Raw genomic sequence first — 10,007 nt, forward strand, 5'->3', positions numbered from 1 at the left:
ATGACTCCACTCTTTACATTACAACTTCAATTTAAAATTTTTGAATAAACAGGTATTTTTTACCTTTTTTACCTATTTTGAAGGACCATGCGGTACAACGTAAAATTGCCCTCTTAGCAATAAAATGGGGAAAGCTAGTGGAATGTCAAGCATTCCTAGCTACGTCAAGGATTTTGGTGAACAAACTCAACTCGACTTGGCTCAGTAATATCATTTTTCCCTTTGTTTCATTACCCAGTGCCGTTTAAACCCGACATAAGGGCTATTTTTTGAAATCCATAATTGTTGTTCTCCCAAAATCGTCAGCAGATATTGCTGTCCAATGCCTACTCATTCCCAAATAACCATTTCAGATACAAGTGCACCCGTATCCATTCCATTCGTGCTGAAATTTTGTTCTCATCCTCGAAGAAACCCAGTGTCACCATAGTTCTACACAGGGGAAAATTTTGGTGTTTACCAAATTTTTCTATGATTCTAACTACAAATGGCCTGATTTCTCGTGAAACCTGAGATATGTAGGCAAATCAGAAACCGAATCCTAGCCATAATCTTCCAAACATTTTATTTTGCCCGAGACAAAATTAGTATGTCAACATGATTGACCAAAGATTTTCACACAAATCTTCGATCACTCAGGGGCAACTATTAACACCCAAGCTTTCCCTTCTTTCCAAACCTTTTCACTCTCTTTATGGGAGAGATACTCAAATAGACCAAGTTGCCAACCTCAAACTCAAGATCTCTTCTTCTCATATCTGCATACGATTTGTGTTGGCTTTAGGCTATCTTAAGCCTCTCTCTGATCAACTAAACTTTCTCCAAGGCATCAAACACTGAATCTGACCCTATCAACGCAGTCTCACCTACATCAAACCAACTAATAAGAGATCTACATCTCCTCTCATATAGAGCCTTAAATGGAGTTATTTGAATACTGGAGTGATAACTGTTATTGTAGGCAAACTTAATCAAAGGCAGGTGATCATCCCAACTACCCTTAAAGTCGATAACACACACTCTCAACATGTCCTCTGAGGTCTAAATGGTCCTCTTTTTCTTACCTTTTATCTGAGGGTGAAAAGTTGTACTGAGATGAACTTGGGTACCAAGACCTTTCTGAAACACCTTTCAAAAGTGAGAGGTAAACTGAGTACCCCTATCTGAAATGATAGACAAAGGGACTCCATGCAATCTAACCAACTCTTTAAGATAAAACTTGGCATAGTCCTCGGCTGAATAAGAAGTATAGACTGGCAAGAAATAAGCTGATTTGTTCATCCTGTCTACTATAACCCAAATCAAGTCGTGCTGACGATGCGTACGGGGTAACCCTATCATAAAGTCCATGTTCACCTCTTCCCACTTCTAAGTGGGAATGCTAAACTCCTGCATCATACCACTAGGATTTTGGTGCTCAACCTTAACTTGTTAAAAATTAGTATATCTAGCTACAAACTCTGCAATATCTCTCTTTATTCTACTCCACCAGTAGATTTATCACAAAGCATGGTACATCTTAGTGACTCCTAGATGAATAGAGTAACGTGCACCATGACCTTCTGCAAGAATTCACTGCCTCAAACCATCTACACATGACACACACAGTCCACCCTAGCAATGCAACACACCATCTCCCCCTTGGGAGAAAACCTCCACTTTCTAATCTCTGATTGACTCCTTCAACTTTACTAGACTGGGATTCCTATCTTGCTTTTCTTCCACTTCAGCAACCAAAAAGGATTTCAAACTATTCTGAACCCAAACACTACTCTTAACTGAGTAAACCAAATGAATGCCTAACCTAGCCAACTGATGAACCTCCTGAACTAGCTTCTTCTTATCATTCTCAACATGAGCCACATTACCCATAGACAATCTACTAAGGACATTTTCCACTACATTGGCCTTGCCCAAATGATACAAAACACACATATAATAGTCCTTCAACAATTCTAACCACCTTCTCTGATGGAGATTTAACTCTCTGTGAAAATACATACTGCAAGCTTTTGTGATCTGTGAACACATCAACATGCACCCCATACAGATAATGCCTCTAAATTTTCAAGGCAAAGACAACTACTGCTAACTTAAGATTGTTGACACCCAATTTTTGCTCTCCGTGCTTAAAAATAACGTATTCAGGCTTCCTGACCGTTAAAGGGCACAAAATACAACTTTCACATATTTTTTACAATTGATAACAAATTATTGATTTGCATCATTACTTTAGGATTTTTTACTCTTTCTAATTTATTAATAATTTTTCTTATTCTTATCAATTTATTATTTTACAAATATTTGCGCACGTGCACGACATGACGTTATATGTATATTTTTTTTACAGTATTTTTAAATTAATTATACTTTAATAATTTTAATATTCTTTACATTTTTTCATTCAACATCTATATTTTACAGTCTGCAAACGCTGAGTCAGATCAATTATTTTTGTGCAGTATAATAATTCGATGTCTTATCACTTTCTACAACGACTACACAATAATGTCTTATCACATCCGACAATGACCATTCAGTGTTGTCTTGTCACATCTGACAATGACCACTCAATGACACTACCCTTTGAATAATTACTTTATCCGCTGGTCAAAAAAATGAAAATCCTTTGGCCAATAACTTAAGGACCTAAGGGTGTTATATTATAAAAAGAGAGGACACCCCTTTATCCATTGGATAAAAGGGGTGCTCAATTTTTTTGTATAAATAGGTGGTGGGAGGACACATTTTGGACACACATTTTTGTTCATTTTTTCTTCTCTTTCAAAATACACATATATTTATTTTTTACAACTCAGAAACATTTTTCCTTTGCAAACTCACACACGTATTCATAAATATACAAGTATATTTTATTTATTCCATTTTTCTCTTCAAAAACACACACACAAAATATATATAAAAATACACAAACACACGCATACATAGAAAAACAACCTCCATTTTTGTTTCATTTTTTACCATCAACAGCAATGACACATATATAAATATATATACAGACGCCTACTACATAGTTTCCATTTTTAAGCTTTCGTCTTCTCCGTAGATACCAACAGTTCATCCGATCTCACGTGCCACCTCCACAGGATTTTCTTCCCCGAAACAGCCGCCCAACAATACCACCCCCTACGCTACAAGCTTTCTCTTTAAGTCTCGTCGCAAGCTCGCCAGAGGTGATGACCGGTGAGCATCAAATTTCTTTTCAGATCTGCCGCCATCAACCACTACAACAGCCGCTATCAACACCGAGAAACAGCCACGAGCCGCCCTTTTTCTCTAATATTTTTCTTACTACATAGATCTGGTCAAAGCCGTTTGGATGGATATTTGAATTAATTAGATAGTGTATTTGTCTCTATTTGCTTTGCTATTTTATTATCACTATTATTGACCATTTTTGTTTGCCTTGAGTTTGCTGCCGTTGGAGTGATTTTTGGATGATTTTTGTCCTTCTCATTCATTTACACTGATGGTGAATGGATACTACACATTTGGCCAATGAAAAAATTATTATTAATTTTGAGGCCTCCATAAACAAAAGATGAATTTTTTACGTATACATACCTAATAAATAAATATTTTTTGGGCGATGATGAAACTTTATAACAACACAAGATTTTACAATTCATATCTTGGCAAGATGATTTAGGACGACCAATTAATTGAGCAACCACTTCGTTGCAAGACGATTTAGGACGGCAAATTAATTGAGCAACCATTTCGCAGTCAAGACATTATCTGAGTCCTCTTTTTAACAAAAAATATATTTTTAAATATTTATACGCATACATACTTGTTCAATTTATTTTGATTATTTTTTATTTATTGCTAACATTCTTTTTTTGAGTGTTTATACAGGTTATTTTGAAATACTCGTCAGGAGTTGCAGTCAAAGGGACCCTTAAATTTTATATTATATTTTATATTCTCACACTTGTACAAATAACAAAAAAAAATTATGAAAATTTTACTTTTTGAGTGTCGGGCGGGGATATTCTTTCTTTATATAATTTCATCAATTTTAGTCAAAACTTAGGCCGTTAATATTTATATAAAATAATTACATAGCTCTCTTTTAAAAAATGAATTTATATTTTCCTTTGTGATTTTTGATTAAAAAATACTTTTCCTTTTTAGTATATAAAAGATACTTTTCTTGTTTTATACGTTACAAAAAATGTTTTTTCCTTTTACATGAAATCTTTATATTTTTATACATACTTTTGTACATATTTTCATAACAATAAATTTATTTATATATTTAATACACATACAACTTTATATTATTTAAATATTTATATCTCCTCCCTCTTTGATAAATTTAGTCTAGCCAGGCACCACACTTGTGGATTCTGAAGGATGCCTAACCCCTCTCCTTCGGAATAACTTGAACCCTTACCTAGAATCTAAACTGGTTTTGTTGACTAAAACACAAGTCATGCATTTTAATAAATAAAAAAGGTTTTCCTCATTTCCCTTAAAATAAGGTGGCGACTCTGTACAATTTTCATTCTTTTAGTGTCCATAACATCGTGCTCGTTTTGACCTCAGGTAAAAATAGGGGCGCGACAAAGATTATGGGTAGGATGATTCCTTTCATGGAGCTTAAGTTGTCTAGAGTCATAGGCTATGACCCTACTTCTATACATCAAAACACAACCCAAATCAACTTTAGAAGCATCACAGTAAACAACAAACCCATCTAAACCATCTGGCAAGGTAAAAACTAGGGCTGAGTGGAGTTGAGTCTTCAACTCTTGAAAACTCTTCTCACAAGAATCTGACCACTAAACCTAACTTTTTTTTGAGTCAATCTGGATATGGGGGATGTAATAGACAAAAACCCTTTAACAAACCATTTGTAATAGCCCGTCAAACCCAAGAAACTCCTGATATTTGATGGAGAAATGGATCTAGGCAAGTTTCTTACTATTTTGATCTTTTGAGGGTCAACACTAATGCCATCATCGAAAATAATATGGCCGAGGAAAGCTACTAATCTTAGCCAAAATTCATACTTACTATATTTGGCAAAACAGCTGATGGGTTCTAAGAGTCTGCAATATAATTTTGAGGTGGATTTGCATGATCATTTTTATTATGAAAATAGACAAGGATATCATCTATGAAGACTATGACGAACATGTCCAAGTACTGCTTGAACACCCGATTCATCAAGTCCATAAAAGTTGTTGGGGCATTTGTTAGACCAAAGGACATAACTAGAAAGTCAAAGTGACCATACCGAGTTCTAGAAGCTAGTGTCGAAATGTCACATTCTCTGACTCTAAGCTGGTGATAACCGGATCTAAGGTCCATCTTAGAGAAGTAACTGGCACCCTGAAGTTGTTCGAATAAGATATCAATCCTGGGGAGTGGGTACTTATTCTTTATTATGACTTTGTTCAACTAATGATAATCGATTCACATTCTGAGACAACCATCTTTCTTTCGCACGAAAAGGACTAGAGCGCCCTATGTGAAAACACTGAACCTGATGAATCCTTTATCTAAAAGATCTTTTAACTGCTCTTTAACCTCTCTAAGGTCAGCTAGAGCCATTCTATAGGGTGGAATAGAGATGGGCTGGGTGTTTGGGTGAAGGTCTATTCCGAAGTTAATTTCCCTTTCAGGAGGAATTTTGGGAAGATCTTTTGGGAACACATCTGGAAATGCCCTCACCACCAAAACTGACTCGAGACTGGGAGTCTCCTAACTAGAGTCTTTGATCAGACAAGATGGTAAACACACCCCTTGGATATTATTTTTCTTGCTCTAAGGTACTAAATAAGTTGACCCTTAAGCGCTGAAGTACTACCCTTCCATTCAAGGATTGGTTCATTCAAAAATTGAAAATGAACAACTCTATTTCTATAATCAACTGAAGCATAGCATGAATGGATCCAACTCATGCTAAGAATGATGTCAAAATTTGTCATCTCTAACTCTACAAGATCTAATGAAGTGACTTTTGGGATATTATGATCGGACAGTTCCTGTATACCTACCTGGCTATAATGGATACACCTACTGGAATGGACACTGAGAAGGGTTCTTCTAAGGTCTCAAGATTGACACCAAAATTCACAGCTATATAGGAGGTTACATAAGAAAAAGAAGCTTTGGGGTCTAACAAAGCATAAACATATAAATGAAAGAGTTGTAACATACCCGTAACAACATCAGGAGAACTTTACTGATCAGGAAAGGACTGGAGTGCATATAATCTGTTCTGGTGTTGACCGCTGATAGCACTGGAAGTGGCGCCCTGCTGAGTTGGGCGTCCAGCTGGTGCAACTGAAGAGTGAGTCTGACCCTGCTAGCGATCATTCCTACTTTTCCACATACCTATCAGACATTCCTTCAACCTGTGGCCTAGCTTACCACATCCAAAATACACATCACTGCCAGCCCTGTATACCCCTTGATGATTTCTACCACACTTCTAGCAAAGGAGATTAGTTCGACCACTGTTCATACTACCCTGAGTCTTAGAGCCTGGCGCCCTATCCTGATTATCATTTCTGAACTTTGGCACTGAAGCACTAGCTGAAGATGGAGCAGGAGCTGAAGATTTCTAATAAAACTAGGTAGGATTACCACCCTCTGACCTCGATAGGGTAAAATTAAAACTACCTATCCTAGCCCTCTTATTCTCTCTTTCTTTCTCCTTAACCTTCTTTTCAATCTACTGAGCATGGACCATAAGCCTAGACAAGTCTGTCTCCTTAATCAACATTGCAGTCCTGCACTCTTTGAATATATGATCAGATACACCAGACACAAACTTGCTCATCCTAGAGCTGTTATCAGCCACCACATGAGGAGCATACCTTTCCAGCTGAATAAACTTAAGAAAGTACTCCTTCATGCTCATACTACCCTGTTTCAAATTAATAAACTCCAGAACCTTAGCTTTCCTCAACTATAAGGGAAAAAATCTATCTAAAAAGGTGATAGAAAACTCCTCCCATTCAATAAGCCCTACATCTACGCCTCTATCCCCCTTTCACTACTTATACCAAGTGTGAGCTATATCCTGCAATTGGTAAGTAGCTAATTCTACACTTTCATTAGAATTCGCACATATAATATCTGTTACCTTCTGAACCATGTCAAAGAACTCATGCGGATCCTCATCAAACTTGAATTCTGAAAATAGAGTAGGGTTTATTCGGGTGAAGTCTCGAATCCTAGCTGCGGTGGTATTAGCCACGGGAAAGGCTGGGACAACAACCTGATGGTTATTCTAAGCTGCCAATGAGTGAGATAAAGTAGTGAATACAGCTTTGAATTCGACATAAGAGATACGCTTGTTCAAAGGATCTTCCTGAACAGGTGGAGGTGCAGGCTAATTTCCATTTCTCCTTCCGCTATTCTTTCTGGGAGGTATGTTCTGTAAACTAAAAGAATATTGAATTAGAAAGAGAGTTTAAATTGAGCTCATGATCATTCACATGACATGAATACTGAAAGAAGGGGAACTTTTCATAAAATATCTTGAAGCCCATTTCCCATAAGTGTGGCGCGCTTCACATCCATGCATAAGACTCTACTCGACATGGCTTTCAGACTTTCTAGGACACTTTAAAACCTTAGGCTCTGATACCAAGTTTGTAACACCTCAGGAGTACACCCTGGATGCCACACGGTGCTTACGGCTACACGAGACCACAAGCTAATCCATGAGTTGTTACCTACTATAAAACCTAAATAAAAATGATAACAAAAGATACACACATGCAGAAATAACTAAATTCACCATAAGATTTTAAGTACTAAAACATTACTGAAGTATAAGTCTGAAAATAACTTGTCTGAAAACTGATAAAAATAATGACAAACTGACTGACTGTCTGAAAGTGTCCGAAAGCCTCTAAAACTAACTAAATAAGAGTTGATGGGACAGTCCCTAACTAACTTTAAATGTCTAATTAAAATAAAATGCTGAAATAATCATGATCGGTCCTTAAAGTATGAGGACTCACACTGCTACCACTGTTGATGTGCTGGAATACCTAAGTGCGGTTGGAAACCTGAGCTTCTAAACCTATGATATGAGATATCATAGCGCAATAAATGAGTATGCAGTCAGTACTTGAAATACACTGGTATGCTAGATGAGGTTAGGCTGATATGCATGGGCTCATGTACATGAATAATAACTGAATGAATGAATAACATGAGATAACTGATGCATGGTATGCATGAAAACTGTAAAATCTGAGGATGCATGATCAAGCATATAACATGATACTAAAATAGTTCGTAAGCTAAAATCACTGAAATTTGGTAACTGAATAACTGATAACTGTATTCCATGGTCAATACAAACCTAAACTGACGGGGGAGATGCCATCCCTAAGTTACGGTGGCATCGTAGGTCTGGAACCTAGGGACTTCTACTAATGCGTCATGCCTAACTGACGGGGGAGACGTCATCCCTAAGTTCACTCGCTGCTAAGTGTTACTCTCAACTAAAGACACTGATTCTTGAGTTCATCTAATTATGACTGAACCAACAACTGACCATACTAACTGATTGAAGGATAATACTTATAGTTTATATATAGATCATTCTAAAAATAGTGAAACTATGTAAACAACTAAGTTTTTGGGTTTTTATAACCCACAGGACTCGATATCAATATTAATAAGAACACATGAGAGCATTTGAAACCATAATAAGTTAGCATTATTCCAAAAATCATTGCTTAGGCATTTCACTAAACACTTGAGGGTCATAAGTTAAAGCATGAAAATAGTTTAAAACATGTGATAGTAACGTAACTTCAATAGTAAAATCATGGATTAAGGATTTCACATGCAATTTTCATCCTTCAAATATGTCAAGGGCTAATTCTAACGAAAACACATGTAAACATGGTATAAAATCGAAATTCATGAGATTTCATGAATATAATTCATGCTAACATGTAAAGATCATGACTTTAAACTTGAAAATGGATTCTTGGACTCCATGGGCGAAAAAGGACCCATGGATGAACATCTAACATACCTTGGTTGAAGAATTCGTGAGAGTCTTGGTGAATTTCTTGAAGATTTATCTTGAATGTTGAAGGGACTAGGGTTTATTCTTGAGAGAGAATATTTTCAATTGAGATAAAATATGAAATAAAAGGCATATAATGCTCTTTTGAGACCCAAATTCCGTGTTATGACTGAGATAAAGTAAGAGAAAAAGACTGAAATACCCTCTTAGACCTGAAATTAATTAAGCCGATCGTGCCCAGTGACACGATAAGCGATGCATCGTATTGCTCAGTTGACGCGTTAGGCGACGCACCACGTTGCACCCCACCAATGCGATAAGAGGTGTGCTGAGGCCATATTACGCTAACTCGTTGGTTTGAACATTTAAACAAGCCTCAAACCTCATTCGAAAAATTTAAAACTTATCCAAGTCATGCTATCGACCACCCCAATCATGAATCAACTTAAAAATTGACGTTCTAAGGCCGAGAAGGTCAGAATTAAAATCATCGAAGTTTAAGAGGCTTTAGAAATGACTAAGTCTTAACACTTAGTGAAATTTTCTAAGTCTTGGACCCCATTAGCCTTCAATAGTAAGATGAAATGAGCTAGAATTTTACAGGGTCTTACAGATATAATCTTGAACTTGTGTTGAAGTGTTTATGCAAACATACAGATTGTGTACTCAAAGACAACAGTGTATGGGTGCCAACTTTTTACTTATGTTTGCTTGTGATTGCACTTTTGTTGCTTTATGGTTTCAAATCATTTATTCCTTATGCTAGACGATATTGGAATGCATTGATACCTTATTTTATATTGTTATTTTAAATCTTCCATTCTTGTTATGTGCGGCGATATTGGCATGTGTTGATGCCTTATGCTATATTGTTATTCCGAATTACTTACTTATTATGTACAGTGACGATGGAGATGATTCAGGTTTGATTTTGTACCTTGACTTAGTTATGATTATCTTGCACTTTATCATT

The sequence above is a fragment of the Capsicum annuum genome, chromosome 5 (genome assembly GCF_002878395.1).
Source record: "Capsicum annuum cultivar UCD-10X-F1 chromosome 5, UCD10Xv1.1, whole genome shotgun sequence".
NCBI classification, from domain to species: domain Eukaryota; kingdom Viridiplantae; phylum Streptophyta; class Magnoliopsida; order Solanales; family Solanaceae; genus Capsicum; species Capsicum annuum.